We start from the raw sequence: 21,813 nt of genomic DNA, 5'->3' as shown, positions 1-21,813 counted from the left end.
CATCATTGTTTACTTGTTCATGGGGCTTTCTCGAGTTCTTGGGAACCATGTGTTCCCCCCAAATAGCCGATGGGTCCCCACGAGAGCACGATCTTACGTTCAACCAATTATTTCAGCTCTGACAACAGAACAATCCATTTTGAATATGCCTTTAAAGGGGGAGGGGGACGCGCTAAAAGAAAAAAAAAATCACAGTAAATAAAACTGCCTTTTTCACAGCTGACGCGAAAACCAGCAGTTTGTTTTCTACACACGACACTCCCTGTTCTCGGAATAAAATCCCCATCTTAAGGAGAAAACGGACCATTTACTGGGGGGAGCTTTTCTCCCACAACAATCCCTGAGCATCATCATTGCTTCTTTTACTAACTGGCTCTGAAGCCATTCTCCCACATAAAAAAGGGGGAGTACTCCAGAACTCTCTCTTCAGTACTTTCTCTCTACATTCTTTCTGTGATCTTATTAGTTCCAGTGGTTCCAATCCCTAAATGTAATGACTAGGATGTATAGTCCCCTCGTCACCAAAAGTCTACTGGACATTCCCAACTGCTTGCCTGTGGGCATCTCACATTCAACAGGTCCAAAACAAACTTATCTTTGTCCTCTCTCCCAACCGCAGCCTTCTTTTCTTTCTAATTTCCCGTTTCTCAGGGACCTGAGGACATCATCTCTTCTACTCAACCAGATTCATAAATTTAGAATCAACCTCATCTACTTCTATTAGCAAGCCCCGTATCTAATTATTTTTCAGCATCTTGTATCTTTCTTCCGTCAATTCACAGGACCAACAACCCAGTCCTGGCCCTCAATACCTCTCATTTGGATTGTTGCAGTAAGCTTCACTTTTCTCAGTCTTTCTCTTCTGTAATATATACTCCACACAGCTGACAAATTGATATTCCTAAAGCACAGATCTGACCATATATTATCATCCTGGGCACAAAGTTCCAGCAACCTCCCTATGCTTCCAGCATAAAATACAAATTTCTTTGACAATCTGGTGCCAGAATTCTGAGTAAATGCTAGCCTCTCAAAGACTCAATTTCTTCATCTGTAATAATAATATTAGCATCTATTTTATAGTTGCATGGATCAAATGAGATAACATAAGCAATGTTTTGTAAACCTTAAAAATGCTGTAAAATATTAACTGTTATGTGATTAAAAAGTCATTACAAAGACTTTTGGAAAGACCATGGAAAATAGAAGTACTATGTAACTGAAGAAATGCAACTTTTGTTTCAATTTTCAAGAAAGGAAAAAGAACAAAAGCTGAAAATGATAGCTAGGGAGTTTGACTTTCATTCCTGGGATAGCATCGTTAATGACATTATTGGTGAACATCTGGAAAGGATGCATGATTTCATTAAACTGCTAGATGAGGGTAATGCTATGAATATGCTACCTAGATTTAAGCTTTTGATAAAATATCTGATACTATTTTTGTTACAGATGAAGAAATTGAGTCTTTGAGAGGCTAGCATTTACTCAGAATTCTGGCACCAGATTCAGCATGAGTTAGAATAATTGATGATTTATTATTGATGGCTCATTGTCAATATAGTAGGAGGTTTTAATATTTGTGTGTGTGTGTGTGTGTGTGTGTGTGTATGTGTGTGTGTGTGAAAGATCCTTTTGGAAATCTAGGTAAGCCTCTGGCTCCCTTCTCAGAATCATGCTTTTAAATGCATGAATAAAATATATATAATTACAAAGGAAAACAATTTTGTTAAAATACAATTATCAAAATATTTTAAAAAGCAAGTTCATGGACTCCAAGTTGCGAACACTTGGCAGAGCACTGAACTAATCTAAGGCAATAAAATTCAAAAGAGATAAATATATGGTTTTGCACAGGAGAACAAAAAACTCAACCTTACAAATATAAAAATGCAGAAGCATGATGAAATATTATTCTGAAAAAAAATTGGAAATTTTAGTGATCTACAATTTCAGTGTAGATCAGCAATGTGATGTGGTAGCCAAATAAACTAATAAGATCTTGAGCTACTTAAGATCTTGAGCATAGCTTCCAAGGACAGAGAAGTAATAGTTTCTCTATACTGTGCCCTTGTTAGCCCTCATCTGTATAGCTTGATTCAGTTCTGGGTATCACAGTTCAAGAAAGACATAAGCTAGAGATTGTCCATAGTAGGGCAGTCACAACAGTAAAGGCCTTTAAAACTATTTATTTTGAGAATTAATAGAAGGAACTGGGAATAGCTTGAGAAGATTCAAATTAAGGTTTAGAGGATGGTACATGACAATTTGTCTTCTAATATTCAAAGAACTTTCACCTGAAGGAGGGACTAGGCTTTTTTTCATTTGGTCCTAGAAAATAGAACAAGAAACAACATATAGAGGCAAATTTTGAAATACTTGCTAACAATCTGAGTTGTCCAGAAATTGAATAGGCTATTTAGAAAGGTGGTAAGTTCCCCTGTCCTTGAAAGTCTTCAAGAGAAGCTTATATGATCACTTGTCAGATATATTACAGTGGGGATTCCTATTGTGTATGAATTGAATTAGATGGTCATTGAGGCCCTTCTAAACCTGATACCCAATAGATAATAAATATTACGGAATGAATGAATATCAATACAAAGCCAATGAAATGGTTTATGATAGTATTCAAAATCAAATTTGACTACCGTTACAGAACCAGAAGTTTAAAATGGAAAACGGGTAAGTATAAATGTAAACTTTATAAAATAAATTTCTAGCTAAGAAAAATTCCCCAAACCAATAAGCAAGAATTGAGTTTTTTATGTACTGAGTACTGTGCTAAGAAGCTGTATTTGAAAAAAAAAAAAAAAGGACACAGTATCTGCTTCTTTGAGGACCTTACATTCTAGCAAAGGCCTTGACCCCTTTTATAAGCCAATGGAATGTTTGAGATTAAGGATTCTATGTTAGTTTTAACAGTTGATCAGGAAAACACACATGTCAAAACTTAGTGTCATAAAATGAGATCAATAAATAAAGTGAATGAGATCTTTACCTAAACTTAATTAAAAAATCAACCATTCAGTTAAACTTAGCATTTTTCATTTCAAGCAAAGCACCATAGTAAGCATTACCTACTTTATAAGGTTGTTAGGAAGATCAAATGCAATATGTTAAAAAGCTTAAAGTATTAAGTAGATATTAACTGTCAGTATTATTTTTCTTTTGTATAATGTACAGTCCTTTCCCTCTAAAGATATGAGGTATAAACCTATAAATAAAAAGATCATACAAGCAAGTGGAGTCTTTGCTTTGGTTTTCTGAACCATTCCAATTATAGCTGTCTTTTATTTCCTTTAGGTACCCTTAACAAGATTTGTGAAGATGCAAGCTGTTCCCTTCCCCCCAAAAATATCTTTTTAATCACAGATTTTCTCCCCATAATTATGGCTGTATGATTTAAAATTTTGGGGCATCATGTTCTCTAAAGAATCAGAGGTGCTAGTGATTCAAAAGACAATTGAAATGTAAGGTGAACTCAAGCAGGCTTGCTGAACATTTCCAGTAAGGACTGATGCTCAAGAAGTGGGTCAAAGGACATCACTGAAGAGAAGAATGATTAAAAAAAAAAAAAAAAAGAGGTAGTACAATCACAGAGTGATGTTAGGGAATTTGCTGTCCCAAGTGCTCATAAAATGTAAAAAGATCTAGAAAGGAATTCTTAACTTTAGATTTCATGGATCCCATCGATTTGGATGGGGGGAAATTCCATCTTTACTTAAAGCAACATTTGGTTCCCTCTCAGTCTTTCTCTCCCTTGATATACAGTCTTCTATGCTAAATAATTATTTTAATTCTGTATCCTTTAAATTTATTTCAATCTATTATTATGTAAAATTTTAATTACATTTTATGATCCTCTCCCTATTTCTCCCCAAGCAGGCTACAGTTAAGCACAGATATATTTATGTATACACACACATACACATATATGCACATACATACATACCTGCACACATACATTTATATATATATATATAGACATACATCTAAAACTATTAATATGGATAACATATAATGTAGATTTCTCTTTTGATTGAATCTTTAAATATTATTTTGTCTGAAATAATGATTATTAGTCCTACCTTTTTTTTTCCAAATAAATTCAGCTCCAGATCGTTGTTACTGTGTTTTTGTGTATCTCTTATTTTCTAATCCCTGCTAACTTTTCTACTTTAGTTCTACTCCTTAATTTGCTTTGCCATCACATAACCTCCCCCCATCCCTTCTTTATCTTCTTTTTGCCTCCATTTTTTCCCATTTCCATTAATCTAGACACTTTATCCTACTCCTGCTAATCTAAACACCTTTCTTTACCTCACCTTTTCCTATATTACCCTTTTCCTCCCTCTTTATCCCATTCCAATTAATCTACATAACCTTCTATACCCCACCTTATATTCTATTCCCTTTCCTTTTATTTCTTTATAGATTTTGGAGGGTACTATACCCTTCTTGGTGTATGTATATGTTTATACATATACATGTATGTATGTATATATATATGTCTATGTATGCATACTGTTCCCTAATTAGCTCATTTCTGATGAAAGTAAGTTTTCAGAACCACCAACCCTCCTTCTCCATCTAATTCCTCTATGTCAGTTCTTCCTTTGCACCTCATTCATATAGCATAATTGTTTTTTACCTTTCCCAGACAGTTTTGCTTTTTAGAGTCAAATCATACTCGGCTCTGCCCTAATCTTTCTTTTGGACTACTCGATTACTGATGTCAATCTTAGACATATGGTTTAAATTTCAATGTATAAAACTTAAACAGTTTGTCCTTGTTGAGTCTCTTGAAATTAGTCTTGGATATTGGCTCTTATATGTTAAATTTCCTATTGAGTTCAGGTTTGTTTGAGACAAAATCCTGAAAATTTGAGAGTTCATTGAATGTTCATTCTTTTCCATCCAATATTATATTTAGTTTTGCTGGATATAAAATTTTTGGCCACAGACCTCCTTCTTTTGATTATTGATACATGATATTCTAGAACCTGTGGTCTTTCATTGTAGTTTCTGATAAATCCTGTACAATTCTAATTATAGTTCTAGCATATTTGAATTGGGTTTTGTTAGTTTCTTGTAAAATCTTTTCGATCTGAGGATTTCAAAATTTAGTAATAATGTTCCTGTATGTTTTCCTTGTAGGATCTCTTTTAGATGTGTTCAGTGGATTTTTTTCCCATTTCTACATTCCCCTCTTGTTCTATGATTTCACAACAATGGTCTTTGATTATTGCTTGTATTATTGTGTCAATGTGTTTTTTTGTTTTGTTTTGTTTTTGGTCACCAGACTAGTCCATTCCAGATTCTAGTCCAGTTATTCTTATGTTTTCTCTTCTTCATCTACTTAGTCTTCCAAGTCTTTGTGTCCATATTACAGGAACTATTAGAATGGTCCACCCCTCCCCTCAAGAATGAGAGCCAATTTCATTGTAAAAACCTGGGCTATTTTAACAGCAGCATAAAAATAATTCTTTGCATTCACCCTTTAGATGAATTCTTCCGCAGCTATATCACAGTATTAGTTCCAACCAGCTCCAGGGAATCTCTGAGCTAGCAAGCACCTTCATGAACCACATTCTGTTTACAGAGCCTTACTATGAATATACTTTCAATCACATGGCAAATTTGCCTATTTGTTGCTGTTACACTTCACTCCTTGGTTCTTTGTCTAGGCACAACTATATGCACGAAGGCTTAGCCTCCTTGGTCTTAGAGGAGACCTAACACATGGATCTAGTTTCATCTTCCAATAGAATAAAGAAGACTGTTTGACTGTAGCTTTGTTATTTAGAAGCAAAAACTCATAATTCCTAAGATAAGAATTCTCTCAGTGTAAAGATTTATATGATTGTTTTTCATAAACAATTTTCCTTGATAAGGACAAATCATCTCTCTTCAGTATTCACACTTCCTAAAATCTTTTAATCTAACCCATTTAAACAGCTGACTCAAGAAACTAGTGTTAATCATGCAAAAGTAATAATTCACTGTGGCCTTTCAAAGTTCTGCCTCACTAAACATTAACTTAAATGAGAAGCAAAGCAGAAACTGCTTCAGCAGCATTGTCAGAAACTCTTGCTTTTGAAATTTCAAAAGACAGATACTTAGTGATTTTTTTTATGGGCATCCTTGTCATTTTCATTAGAATCACAATGAAAAATAAATCTGAACTAGCCATTCTGAACTACCCTTTCCAAATCCCCAACACAGGGAAACACAGCAAGGAAAAAGAGAACAAGAATAAAAAGAGTGCATCATGTTAGGAGGAAATGATACTATCTCCCCACCATGTCACAACTTCTTTTGTATCAGGAAGAATAATAACAATTTTTTTGGCAGAGTTTCAGGATATATTACCTCAGGAGATAGGGGCAGGGTATTCGTTGAAAAGACTGGGAATCTCTTAGTGATCAGAATTACCTAGGATAAGGGGTACACAGTCCTTAGTTCAGGAAAGGGACCAGTGCAGATGGTTCATGCCTGGGCTAGATGTTATTCCTTCAAAGTATGTAGGTTTCTATTTTCCTGTCTCTTTATCCCTTCTCTGTAAGAAAGAATAAGTGGGTGAGCTTCATAAAAGATTTCTGTTCATTCCCCACAATGGTCCCTTCTGTCATTTCTGGCACTACCCCGCCTTTGGTGATATTTTTGGAAAGTAACTATATTTAAGTCATTTGCAGTTTAACTTTTAAAAGAAAATGTAAAATGGCTTTTTGGTTTTAAATGAGCTCATTACCAGAAAGCAGTGTGGTGCAGTGGAAAGATGTTGGTTTTGGAGTCAGACCTTGGAAAGAAATTTTGGTTAGAGTCGTTGACATCTAATATCACTGCCAGTTCTTAATCTGGGATCTCAGTGTAGTTGTGGCTGGGGCTTGGAGGGGCCTGGCATAGCAGGAAAATTATCTGCTCCTCAGGTGGCCCCCATCTCTGTGGGATACAGCCGTACTGTTTCTTGCTTTTCCCTTCAGATGGAACTTTCCCTCTATCTGTCTCACTCAGCTCCCTCTTGGGAAAACCTATTTCCCTAAACACGTGCCTGAAGAGAATCAAGCTTCTGAGACACATAAGGTGACTGTCCCCGCTCCGTGCTCACCTAGTCTCTTAGTTGCAAAGGTTCTTTTCAGCACTCTTTGTCTATAGCAGGTTTGATCCAGTAACATTCATGCCACTGAAGAATAGGTGGTTTGTCTCTGTCACTTATAAACACAGATAAGCAAATATTAAGGAGATAATCTCTTCATTATGATAACATTTCCTCTCTTTCCCCTCCTCCCCCTTAGATGGGTAAAGACAACATGGGGGATGTGGGAGGAAAGGAAGGATTTTTTTCTGGACACATTGAAATTTTGTGTAGGCAGCCACTTATTATTCCACCTCTACAGTAAATAAAACTGAGTGCATAAAATAGTCTTAAAATAATTTCAGATATGCATTATGACATTCATATTTAGTTGACATTTGTATAAAGCTTTTTTTTTTTTTAAAGCTTTTTTGTATAAAGCTTAGTGGGAAGAGTAGTGAGAAGAGCAATTTATAAAAGAAAAATGAATAAGAAGTTGAAAAACTATTATGATTAATCATTAAACATGCAGCTAACCCATTGATTTTTACTTAAATGGTTTTTTAGAACTTATATAGCTTTGTGGTATTAATTGTATTTAATGTACCATTTGTTTATATGTTAACAACACATTATTTTTCATCAAAAATAAATATAGGAGAAAAATCTGGCAATATAATTAATATTATATGGTCCATAGCTTCTTCAAAGAAGTAGGGAGAAATATCCTCTCATAGCTGTTTCTTTCTTAGAGCTTTGGCTAAGTCCATCATTATAATTTACAGAATTCAATTGTGATTATTTTGTATTTATTATTTTTCCTATTTATATTGTTATAGTTATCGGGTATGTTGTTTTCTTATTCTGCTTATTAAAATAAGCAGATGTAAACATTATCAATTTGTATGTTTTCCCATATTCTTAGTATTCTTCAATTTTTTTGTAGCAAATGAATATTCTATTATATGCACATATCACAACTGATAAATGGCTCAATAGTGTTGGGTCTCTGATTTCACAGATTCATGAGCTGTGTAACTTTAGGCAAGTTACTTGACCATTTACTGTTTCTATTTCTTCCATTTGTAAAAGAAATATAATAATTGCGTTGAGATTCTAGTTTGGCATTCTGAGGTATCTCAAAATAATTTGTAGGCTCAAACCCATCTTCAAGTAAAGGGGCAAAGTTTATTATGATTGTCACGTCAATTAGAGTGGACTAACTTCCAAAAGAAGTCAGCAAAGAAACAGAAGCAAAATAAATTCACAAGGAAAAGTGAGAGAGACTAGGTGCTTCATGTCACTGATATGCTAATTTTATGGTTTAGAGGTAGAGTTAAGGAATGGTCTTGTTCTGACTTTATGCACAGGTGTAATACCCATAGTTCTCTGGGCAGAGCTTATGGGGAACCTTGTGGAAGTGTGTTTTTAGGTCTGAAATGTCACTGGGTCAAATTGCAGACATGCAACTTTGTTCTGCACCTGGGTCAACTTTAAGCACCTCATTATTGTTGCTCATTAGTCTCAGAAACTCTGTTATCTCTGACCAACAGATTGTTATCTGACAACCAGCAATATCTGTGGGCTCAGAATCCTAGTCAGATAAAATAAAATGAGACAGGATAGCCTAAGGGAAGAAACATATCATTTCCAACTATTGTCATTCCCAAAGCCAGGTAGCCTTGGTGTTATTACTACATACTCCCTAAGAGCTGCATAGCATCAATAGCACCTAGTTCCCAGTGTTGTTGTGAAATCAAATGAGATAATATTTGTGAAGTGCTTAGCACAGTGCCTGGCACACAGTAGATACTCTATAAATGTTAACTATTATTTTTTATTAGTTTTTCCGTTCTTCAATTGATAGGCATATATTTTGTTGCTAATTTTTTCCTACTAAAATAGTTCTGTTTTTAAATTTTTAAAAATTTTAAAATATGTTGCTTTATGAATCATGTTAGGAGAGAAAGATCAGAGCAAAAAGGGAAAAACCATCAGAGAGACAAAAAAATGGAAAAAAGAAATGAACATAGCATACATTTATTACATTGATTGCATTTCTGGATGCAGATGGCATTTTCTGTCCAAATCTATTAGGATTGTTGTGAATCACTGAACCATTGAGAAGAACCAAGTGTTTCATCTGAGCATTGCTGTTTATTGTATACAATATAATCTTGGTTCTACTTGTTTCTCTCAGCATGAGTCCATGTAAATCTTTCCAGGTCTTTCTAAAATCAGCTTGTTCATCATTTTTTATAGAACAATAACATTCCATTATCTTCATGTACCATGTACAATTTGTTCAGCCATTCCCCAATTGATGATCATCTACTCATTTTCAATTCTTTGCTACCACAAAAAATGCTGCTACAAACATTTTTGCACATGTAGATGCTTTTCTCTTCTTTATGATTTCCTTGGGATCTAGACCCAGTAATGACACTGCTGAGTCAAAGGATATGTAGTTTTATAGCCCTTTGAACATAGTTCCAGATTGCTCTCCAAAATGGTTGGATTATTTCACAATTCCACCAACAAGATATTCGTGTCCCAGTTTTCCCACTTCCCTCCAACATTTGTCATTATCTTTTCCTGTCATGTTAGCTAATCTCAGAGATGTGAGGTGGTATCTCAGAGCTGTTTTAATTTGCATTTATCTAATCAATAGTGAGTTAAAACATTTTTATATAATTATACATGGTTTTAATTTTGTCATTTAAAAATTGTTCATATCCATTTATCAATTGGGGAATTGATGCTGTTAGTGGCAATGCAGAGAGTTGTTGAGAATTGATGTGAGAGTCACCTCTGGTCTCAGTGCAGGTTCCACATGAAAGAATTCATGAACCTGAAATCTTAGTGGCAAAAAAGGAAGTTTTATTTTTCACTAAGAAGCTCTCTCTTACCAGACAAATCTCTTAATGAGATTTGCAAAGAATGTGTTAACAGAAACCTATTTTATGAGCAAATCTTGGGGCTGGGAGCAATTTGAACTGATTATCAAACCAAGATCTCCTAATTGAACGAAATCACTTTGAAGGCTTTTTTCAGAATCTGAAGTTTCCTGAATGGGGATCCGGCTACCCAAAAGATCAATGGGGGTTCATTTGTCCGAGATTTCCAATTGAATGATGCTGCTTATCTTAGAAAAAGGTTTGTCTGGATAGTATCCTTCTATCTCTAGGCTTGTTGGAGTTGGAGATCCCAAATTTCCCTTCTTTTACAGATTAAAATGGACAGTTTCAGAGTGATTATTTTGCAGATTAAAGGGGACACAGTTTCACCCCCATCAGAATGACTTATATTCTTATAAATTTGACAGAGTTCTTTATATATTTTAGAAATGAGACCTTTATCAAAAATACTGGCTGTAAAGATTTTTTTCCCTCAGCTTTGTGCTTCCCCTTTAATTTTGATTCTCTTGGTTTTGTTTGTGTAAAACCTTGTTATTTTAATATAATCAAAGTTGTCAATTTTATCTTTTATAATGTTCTCTTAATTCTTTAGTCATAAATTCCTACCTTCTCCAAAGATCTGATAGATAAATAGAGATGTATAAAATGCTGATGATTTGTATGGGTTTATTTTATATCCTACAACTTTGTTAAAGCTGTGAATTGTTTCCATTAGGTTTTGGATGATTTTCTAGGATTCTCTAAGTAGGATTCTTTTTCTACTAGTAGGATTTATTTCCTCATTGTTTATTCTAATTTTTAAAATTCATTTTTCTTTTTTAAGAAAAATTGCTAAAGCCAACATTTCTAGTACAATGTTGAATAGTGATGATAATGGGCATCCTTGTTTCACATCTGATCTTGGTTTTTTTTTGTTGTTGTTGTTGTTTTTTGCTGAGGCAATTGGGGTTAAGTGACTTGCTCAGGGTCACACAGCTAGGAAGTATTAAGTGTCTGAGACAGATTTGAACTCAGGTCCTCCTGACTTAAGGGCTGGTACTCTATCCACTGTATTACCTAAGTGTCCCCCCTCCCCTTTTTTTGTAGGACACAATGTCTTACCTACTAGGTTGACTTGCTGCTGGACTAGGTCAAGCAAGTTACTCCTTAGGGCTTGTTCTGTATCAGACTTGGATACTGCTACTATCAGCTTTAGTTGCTAATGGGACCTTTGTTGGCTTTTTCAAACTTTATAATCTCACAAATTTGTAACTTGATCTGTTTTGTCCAGGTTTCAGTGACTAAAATCCAGGAAAAAGAAACATTATAAGGAAAGAAGGAACAGAAGCATTAGCATTAGTGTCCATGTCATCATATTTTTTGCTAAACTATTCCCCATTTTTCTCTTAGTTGTTTCCAGTTCTTGCTTACCCTTTTTCAATGATTAATACAATAAGATAAAATTTGCCAAATCTTGAACTTATCTTACAAAATACAAAGCCTAATCCAATAAATCTCCTTTGCTTCAGTTTCTTCACCTGTAAAATGAAAACTTTTGAAGAACCTTTGATGTCTATATCTATTTATGATGCTATAACTTTTTTGGTCTCATATTTCATTTATAGGAATAATATCAAGATGCATAGGATTCAATTTTCCCAATATTGTCTACCTGTTATTTAGTGAACAATGATTTCACATTTAGAATACTAATTGCTAAATTGCTATTTATAATCAAATTTAAAAGTGTTATTCTTGGTACCCAATATGTCCTTTCCTATCATTATTCTAAATGGAACCACACAGGATTGAAGACTAGCTTGCCTCTGCAAAGTCCTATTCTAAAGCCTCATTTAACATGGAGATAACCCTGGGTATCTGAAGGTCATCTCAATGGAACATATTACAAAAACATATTGGAAATTGGAGTCTTGGCATTTGAGAGCTTACTTAGCAAGAGGGGATGAGGAAGGAGTATGTCTCTTTCTATCAGTACCAAGAAGTAATGCTGACTTAAGGCAGAAGTCGACTATATATGGTTATTCAGGGTATAAAAAGGGAACTTAGAAAACACTTTCTAAATTCCAATCTCCTGTATAAAGAAAGGGATTATTTGAATTCTTGAATTTCTGCAAACTGCAGCAAGGAGTGGCAAAGGGATTTATCTGCCTTCCACCCCACCCCAGAATCATGCAGTCTATAATACCAATGTTGTCTGCTTCTATTATCAGTTACCATTACTATTCCTGATAATAGTGGGAGAAACAAGGATTGCCTTCCTCCTTGCTGTCCTTTAGAAGAAGGTTAAGTGAAAAATTAAGAAGAAAAATGAAGAAAAAAAAAATAAAAATTAAGATCTGAGAGATCCAGAGACTGTGGTCATGATCAGCCAATCATTATGAATTTTTTGTGTCCCTATCTCTTCAGACAATGACTCAAAGTTTCCTGCCCTGTGATCTTATCAGTGTGACTGATGGTTTTATCACATTCTTGAGGGGTTCTCCTATCACCTCTATTATGTTAACAATCAGGAAGTTTGCTCCCTCCATTGAACTGATTAGCTCATTGACTAAACAGCTCAATTTGCTAGCAAAATTTGTAGGTCATCTTAGTTTAAAAAAAAAAAAGTTAATTAAGTAATATACATTTGGAGTTGATCGGAGTATCAGACCAGGAATTAGAAGAATCAGTTAAAATCAGGCTCTTGCCTCTAAATGCATGATCTTAGGGAATTCCTTTATAGACTTCAGCTGGGATACAATCCACCCTTTTGATTCCCCTCTGGTTTCTCCCTTGTTTTCTTTTTCCAAATCATCAAAACCAAAGCACTGATCACCTTTACGTAGTAGATATAGGAAAAGCTCTCAGATATAGTCACATGGAGTACATATATAGAAATACTGAAAATGTCCCCTTTTTCTCTTTAATATGTCAAATATACTATAAAGAAACAAAATGTTGAAAATTTCTATCCCAATCAGAAAGGATTTCCTTCTTGCCCAACCTTTTGAAGCCAAACAGCTAAGTTGTTTAAGAGCGGGAATGAAGTACATTAGAGAAATTATCTAGAGTGAAATTGGACGGACACCTTGAGTATAGTGCCATCAGGTGGCCTAATTTTGTATTATTCTCCTTTATAATATACTGAAATTATATATATGTACATATGTATGTAACTGTATATAAATATATATAATATATAGCAATTATATATTATGTATATTTGTAATTGCATATATATGTATATGCGCATAATATTATACTTCTTACTATAAGATAAAATCCTATGTTTAACATGAGTTTATGGGAGGCATTTGATGAGCTGGTATGTGCTACTAGCACTAATATAGCATTCTAACTTCTTTGTCTGATTACAAAGTTCATACACAGAGGCATGGTCATTTTCAAAGTTGCAATGACCCATTTATTCATTATAACTTTGTTTCTGATTTTGTTTTTGCTTTATATAATTGAGAAATATGAATTAATCCAGAGAAATATCAGTATCCAGGGAAGGAATTCATTGAAAACTGAACACATTGAATGTTCGGTCCTTGAAGGAAGATTTTATTTATTCCTTTTCTTCAACACAAAAGTGTTGTTCACCTTTTTTTGAGATTTGTTTAATTTCAAAATTTTATTAATATCTGCTATTTGAGCAAACAAGCAAATAAAAAGAAAAAGGAAGCAATCACATTCTTCTTTATCTGAGAAGAACCCTTGACCTGGTATTTATAGAAATCGTTCTTGTTTTTGTTCCCTCCCCACACTAAAAAAAAAAAAAAAAGACTTGACTTTACATTTTTCTCATAATGTGAAGTTCTTGTGATTCTTTGTCTCCTTTGTAAGAAATTTGATTTCTTTCTTGGAAAAAAAGATAAAGCAGTTCTACAGTGGTCCCTATTAAAGGAAAATAGTCTATAGACAAACTCTCATCTAGCTGCAGTTTAATTCTTAGTTTCCTACCTTCTTAAGAACCTGGTTATTAGGAAGAAGCCTTTAGGTAATAATGATAACAATTTATACTTCTAAAACACCTTCAATTACAAAGGTCTCACACTGAAATATAGGGCAAGTAATTTTTTTTTTTCTTATTCATGTGTGCTACTACAAAGAGTGCTTTTGTGAAATATATACATATATATTTATGTTCAGACATATGGATATGATATAATTCCTTATTTCTTTGACTTCTTTGACATGTATACTTATGTAATTTCCACTCCCAGGTGCCAGGATATCCTTTGTCACAAAGAAAACTCTGGTGGGTATGTTCTTTTTCAAGAGGCCCATTGTAAATAACCAGGGAGCATATGGGTACAGAGTGTTATGAGATTCAAATGAGATAATAGGTATAAAGTACTTGGTAAACTTTAATTTAAAACTACATAAATGTTTACTGCTACCATTGTTGAACCTACACCACTAGTTGACTTCATTCCTTGAGTCTTCAGTTGCACTTTTATTAAGTTCAAGTAAAGTTTATAGAGTAATTCAGGGATGTGCTGGTAGATGTTTTAAGAACCTTGTTCTCAAAAAAAAAAAAATGAAAAAAAAAAGTCACATATGTATTCCGTGATGTTAACATAACATCAAAGTTAGACATCAACAAAACAACAAATAAAGCCCTGATTTGTAGGATGCTGATTTTTGAACGGTAAATGCTCATACCAAAAATTTAACAATAGATTTTCCCAAGCTTACTTAGAGCTGGCCCCAGCATATATCTGGAATGCTGCACAGGGAAAACCATTGTTACATCTAGTAGTGATGTCACTGAACTAAAGGGACTACAGAGTTTGGTAACTTTAAAAAATAGTTTCTCTCTCTCTTCAGAACTTAACAATAATTAATATTTTAATTTTCCAAGTTTGTAAACATGTAAAACAATTTTTACATTTATTTTAAAAACTTCATCCTTCATCACTTCATCCCCATCCCACCTCCCATCAAGAAGACACATGAGACACATTTTCATAAAAGCCATGGTGTGAAAGAAAACACAGATCTCTCCCCACTCCCCAAAACAAACTCTCAAGAAAAAAAAAGTAAAAAAAAAAAATGCTTCAATCTGTATTCAGACACAATTAGTTCGTTCTCTGGGTATGGATAACATTTTTCATCATAAGTCCTCCAGAGTAGTCATGGATCATTGTATTTCTGAAAATAACAAAGTCATTCACAACTGATTATCCCACAATAATGCTATTATTTTGAACACAGTACATTTCACTTTGCTTGAGTTTGTGGACAACTTTCCAGGTTTTTCTGAGAGCATCCTGCTTATCCTTTCACACAGAACAATAACATTCCATGATAATCAAATAGCATCATTTATTCAGCCATTCCCCAATTGATGAGCATTCCCTCAATTTCCAATTCTTTGCCCTAAGAAGAGAGCTGCTATAAATATTTTTTGTATATGTAGATCCTTTTACTTTAAAAAAAAAAATTCTTGCATTCATGCCTAGTGGTGGTATTGTTAGGTCAGTACATATGCATGATTTTATAGCCCTTTGGATATAGTTCATATCTTTTGATCCTTTATCAATTGGGGAATGACTTATTATTGTTGTTATTATTATTTTTTAAAATTTGACTCAGCTTCCCATGCATTTGAGAAATGAAGCCTGTTAGGGATTATGAGGCACTGCTCTCTCTTTGAGATGCGCCATGGAGCCTATATACCTGTCAGCTGATAGGATGGGCCCAGGAGGTAAAAAGGGGCTTGGTCTCTGAGGCAGGAGGTTGTGTCTTACAGGAGTTAAAGGAACTAATAGGTTTCTTGAGATGTCGAGGGGCTATCCTCTTGCTAGATCTCCTTCTGCGATGCAACACTAACTTTAGATGTCTCCCTAGGGGCTCCCCTAGGGGCTCTACCTACACAGTTCTGAGTGGGCAATCCTGGATGAGGCAGCATAAATAGACAGTCTGGAGCAGAACTTGCTCTCTTGCACTCCAGTGGTCTTGCTTCCTGCTAATCCCACTGAGGGGATGACTGAATAAAGACAGAATGTTTGCACCTACTGGTTGGTCTGTCTCTGTGTGATCTGGGTTGGAACCTGAAGGCTGGCCTAGTCTCAACCACCGAAGGGTGGGCATATAGATCAGGCAGTGGGCTGGGACAAGTGGTGCCCTTAATAGGGACCATATGACTAGGACATCACCATGTAGCAGGTCAATAGGGTTAGGAGGGAGACAGAACTCTGCTTTAGTGAATGGAATGTTCTGTATGGGACAAACTATAATAAAGGTCTTATACCGGGAGGTGTTAGGGAAAGAAGTTTATAGAATAGTAAAGCAAGCAGGATTGGAAATTGATTTAAATACAGCCCAAGCATTTGTGGACACTATACAACTTTGCTGTTCGAGGATGCAATATAACGGGCTGGATTTAAATAAGTTGGAGGTAGTAGGTAATCAGATGGTTTCTTATGATAAGGAAACTGTGGGAGCCATTCCAGAATGGCATTACCTCATTTATCAAGTGATTCGAAGCACTTTAAGAGGTGCAAGTCACAATCCATTAAAAGTAGATTATGAAGTGCAAACTTAGAGTCATAAAACAAATGAGGGTCATTAAAACAAAGAATCATAAACTGGCATTCACTGGGATCAAAGGAGGTGGATGTGACGAAAAAGGAAGAGGTAGTGAGGAAGAAGCAGGAAGTGGATATGATGGAAGAGGAGGAGGCAGGGATAAGACGAGGAATGAGGAAGTAAACAGAAGACATATGACCTTGAGGAAAAAAAGACAGTGATAAGATGAAGGAGGAGAAAATGAACAGAGGGAAGGTCGCTTCTGTCTCTGAGGCATGGCTTTCTACCCCATCCCCCACCTTTCTTGAGGAGGTACATTTCTCAAACACTCCCTCTGTGCCTCCTTGTGGAGACTTTGGAAAGTCCTAGACAAGGTCAGGACAAGTGATACAGAAAGCACTGGAGAAAGGAGACAAGGAAGCAAAAACTTGGCTGGATGCTTGCCCCGTTTTTGAAGGCCCACAGGGAAGGACTTGGGCTCCTTTAGAGTGGAAGAAATTTAAGGAATTGAAAGAGACAGTGAATACTTTCAGGGTTACTCTCCATATGTTAAAATGCTGTTGGCTCTTAACCTCTAGCAATATATTAACCCTGAATGATTGGAAGACTATTGCTAAAGTCTGCCTTAAACCTGGGGAGTCTCTACAGTGGATGACTCTGTTTGCAGACTTGGCAAAAAACTTTGTGAGGGATATGCAGAGCCATATCCCTCAAGATGATTTCTAAAAGATAATAGGAGCAGGAAGGTATGAAAGAAATGAGGATCAAATCCAATATGATACAGCAGTATATGCAACTGTGTCCCAATGTGCCCAACAAGCATTTAGCAAAATTCAGGCTTCTGGAAAGCAGAGGTCTTCAATGACTAAAATTAAACAAGGCCCAGATGGACCTTTTCCTGATTTTGTGGCCCACCTACAGGTGGCTGTTGAGAGGTCAGTGGGCAGAGGTGAAGCCTCCAGCCTCCTTATACAGAAATTAGCACAGGAGAATGCCAGTACTAACTGCCAGAAGGTCATGATTACTTTAGATGGGGAGGCTGGCCTGCAAGAGATTATAAAGAGATGTGAGAATGTAGGCTTCAGTGCCTTTCAAATGGATGCCCTCGTGGCTGCTATATCTAAAGGGGTTGCAGCAGAAGACCTGCCCTGGCAGTTTGCAGACAAACAGGGGATATTCCGACCCCCTGGTGGTCACAGGCCTCAGGTAAAATCTATGGGACAGGGACATATTGAAGGCTTGTGGGGCCTCAATTTATATACCATCTCCACAAGATTTTTAATTGGGATCATTGGGTATTTGGGCACCACCTTTCATATCATGCTCACACCATTACCATGGAAATCTAACACCCCTATAGGGGCACCAATGGCCCCTTCCTATAGATAAGGCCCAAGCCCTAAGAGATACAGTTCAACAACAGTTAACAGCAGGACATATTAAACCCACCCATAGCCCCTGGAGTAATCCAGTGTTTGTCATAAAGAAGAAATGTGGTAAATTTAGAATGTTAATAGATCTGAGGGCTATCAATCACACTTTAGAACCCATGGGATCTTTACAACTTGGGATGCTTTCCTCAAACATGGTCCCTAAGGGATGGCCTAGAACAATAATAGACATTCAAGACTGTTTTATCTCTATACCCTTGGCAGAAGAATATTGGAGGAGGTTTGTCTTTACAGTACCTGCAGTAAGTAATGCCAATCCTGACTTACGATTTCAATGAAAGGTACTCTCCCAAGGGATATGTTGTAGCCCCACTTTGTGTCAGGCGTATGCAGCACAAGTGCTAGAATAAATTAGGAAGGCATGGCTTCATGCCATGATATTGTATTACATGGATGATATACTGTTATCAATGAGCAGTGGTAAAGATCTCTCTGCTCTGCTTAAAGAGCTCATGAGCGTTCTCACTCATCATGGACTGGTGGTAGCCCCAGAAAAGATCCAACATAACTATCCCATCATTTACCTGGAGCTCCATATAGGGACTTCTGCAGTTACTAATCAGGTACTTAACTTATAATTAGACAAGGAGAATACTCTGAACCTATTTCAGAAACTAAATGGACAAATTCAATAGTTAAGGACTCGTGCCCCTATTTCAGTTTCTTTTATGGAACCTTTATATGACATCTTGAAAAGAGAGTCTGATCTAAACTCCCCTTGTAAATGGACTTCCTCCACAAAGGATGCGATTTAAAAGATCATTGCTCTTGCTTCTAAATCTGGAAAGGCAAGATAGGAACCATGTGTCCCATAAAGGTCTCTAGTAGACAAAAAAAGTCCTTTCGTGGTATTACATCAAGGTAGTAAAATTATGGAATATGTGTACATGAAAAGACCACAGAAAGTATTACCAAACCATACTGAAATGCTGGGAGAACTTGCCCTTGAAGAAGTAAAAAGAGTTTCTCATTTAAGAGGGAAAATACCCTTACTGTATTTACTCTTTGAACTGGGAACTAGAGAAGTCATGATGCAAACTTTTTTGGCCATGGGTGTGTTGTGCCCAGTGGGCTATATACTAAGCCAGCATTCTACATGCTTACTCCTTCCCTTGCTATCCCATATTCTAGTACAGCCCCCTTGTAAGATGACTGTTGATGAGCCTGTGAAAGGCACTAATGTCTTTACTGACGACACTATGAACCACAGGACTTCAATTTATCATGAGCACTCAAAAGTATTGGAGACTCCATATGATTTCACAAGAAAAATGAGCTTTTCACTGTTCTCCAGGCCTGTAAAAGACACCCTGAGCACATTAACATCCTATCAGATTATATGCTGTCCCAGTGTCCAGTGGCACTGAGGAAGCCATCCTACAACCTCAGAATTCTTCAATTGCTAACCTTCTTGCTGAATTGCAGCTGATTTTACAGACTAGGGAACATCCCATTTATGTCCTGCATGTATATTCTCAGCAATGCTATGCAGGAGACATATTTGCTGACAATGAGGTGGTGGACTATGCGTTACAATGCTCCCTTCTCATGGTCACCACACCCCCTGAACATGCCCATGAATTCATTTCTTCACTTATCTGCTTATTCTCTACATTGCCTTTATGGCCTCACCTGGGAACAAGCCCAACAGATAGTGAAGCAGTGTGTTCAGTGTGTTCAGTTTCTCCCTCCTCCACCTAGTAAAGGAGTTAATCCCTCGGGGTTTATTCCCCAATGATTTGTGGCAAATGGATGTGACACATGTAGGCTGTATGACCATCCATAATTGTATTGACAGCTTTTCTAAACTCTTTTGGGCCACAGTGGCCTTTTGTGAGAACACTCCTTCTGTCATTAAACATTTGTATAGTTGCTTCTCCTCTCAGGGAGTTCCTAATACCATAAAGATTAACAATGGGCCAGCTTATAACTCTAAGCAGATGGCTACCTTCTTTGCCACATTCGCCATTAAACATGTTACAGGAATTCCCTATAATCTACAGGGTCAGGCCCTAGTGGAACGGGCCCATCATACTCTGAAGGCCACCCTTGGTTTTTTGTTTTTTTTTTTAATAATTATAACTTTTTATTGACAGAACCCATGCCAGGGTAATTTTTTACAACATTATCCCTTGCACTCACTTCTGTTCCCACTTTTCCCTCTCCCTCCCACCACCCCCTGCCCCAGATGGCAAGCAGTCCTATACATGTTAAATAGGTCACAGTATATCCTAGATACAATCTATGTGTGCAGAACCAAACAGTTCTCTTATTGCACAGGGAGAATTGGATTCAGAAGGTAAAAATAACCCGGGAAGAAAAACAAAAATGCAAATAGTTTACATTCATTTCCCAGTATTCTTTCTTTGGGTGTAGCTGCTTCTGTCCATCATTGATCAATTGGAACTGAATTAGATCTTTTCTTTGTCAAAGAAATCCACTTCCATCAGAATACATCTTCATACAGTGTCGTTGTTGAAGTATATAATGATCTCTTGGTTCTGCTCATTTCACTTAGCATCAGTTCATGTAAGTCTCTCCAAGCCTCTCTGTATTCATCCTGCTGGTCATTTCTTACAGAACAATAATATCCCATAACATTCATATACCAACCATTCTCCAATTGAAGGGCATCTATTCATTTTCCAGTTTCTAGCCACTACAAACAGGGCTGCCACAAACATTTTGGCACATACAGGTCCCTTTCCCTTCTTTAGTATCTCCTTGGGGTATAAGCCCAGTAGAAACACTGTGGGGTCAAAGGGTATGCACAGTTTGATAACTTTTTGGGCATAATTCCACACTCTCCAGAAGGTTTGGATTCGTTCACAACACCACCAACAATGCATCAGTGTCCCAGTTTTCCCACATCTCCTCCAACATTCGTCATTATTTTTTCCTGTCATCTTAGCCAATCTGACAGGTGTGTAGTGGTATCTCAGAATTGTCTTAATTTGCATTTCTCTGATCAATAATGATTTGGAACACTCTTTCATATGAGTGGTAATAGTTTCAATTTCATCATCTGAAAACTGTCTGTTCATATCCTTTGACCATTTATCAATTAGAGAATGGCTTGATTTCTTATAAATTAGAGCCAATTCTCTATATATTTTGGAAATGAGGCCTTTATCAGAACCTTTAACTGTGAAGATGTTTTCCCAGTTTGTTGCTTCCCTTCTAATCTTGTTTGCATTAGTTTTGTTTGTACAAAGGCTTTTTAATTTGATGTAATCAAAATTTTCTATTTTGCGATCAATAATGGTCTCTAGTTCATCTTTGGGCACAAATTTCTTCCTCCTCCACAGGTCTGAGAGATAAACTTCCCTATGTTCCCCTAATTTATTTATAATCTCGTTCTTTATGCCTAAATCATGGACCCATTTTGATCTTATCTTGGTATATACAGTGTTAAGTGTGGGTCCATGGAAGGCCACCCTTGTTAAACAGAAAGGGGGAAGAAGTAGACAGAACCCCCGATGGCCCACAGAGGTGGATGTGGATAAGACCTTATAGACTTGCAATTAGTGTGTCTGGATAGGGATACCTGGAGAGATGGCCTCTCTCAGGAATGATATATTTGGCACAATCTTATAGACAGGACAGAAAACTAGGCCCCATGAAAACAGCACTTCAAGCACCAAAGAATATTCAAAAAGTCCTTTGGAAGGACGTGGAAGGACATTGAAAAGGTCCATTCTTAGTACTTTGGAGAGGGTCAGGGTATTTATGTCTTACAGATCCTGATGGAGAAGGATGCTGGATTCCAGAGAGAAGAACAAGGAAAGTTTCCCCTATTAAAACAAGGGCCGAAGAAGAAGAGGAAATGACCCAAGAAACGCTCAGA

The sequence above is a fragment of the Sarcophilus harrisii genome, chromosome 1, assembly GCF_902635505.1.
Source record: "Sarcophilus harrisii chromosome 1, mSarHar1.11, whole genome shotgun sequence".
Classification (NCBI taxonomy): domain Eukaryota; kingdom Metazoa; phylum Chordata; class Mammalia; order Dasyuromorphia; family Dasyuridae; genus Sarcophilus; species Sarcophilus harrisii.
Note: the sequence above shows the minus strand (reverse complement) of the source record.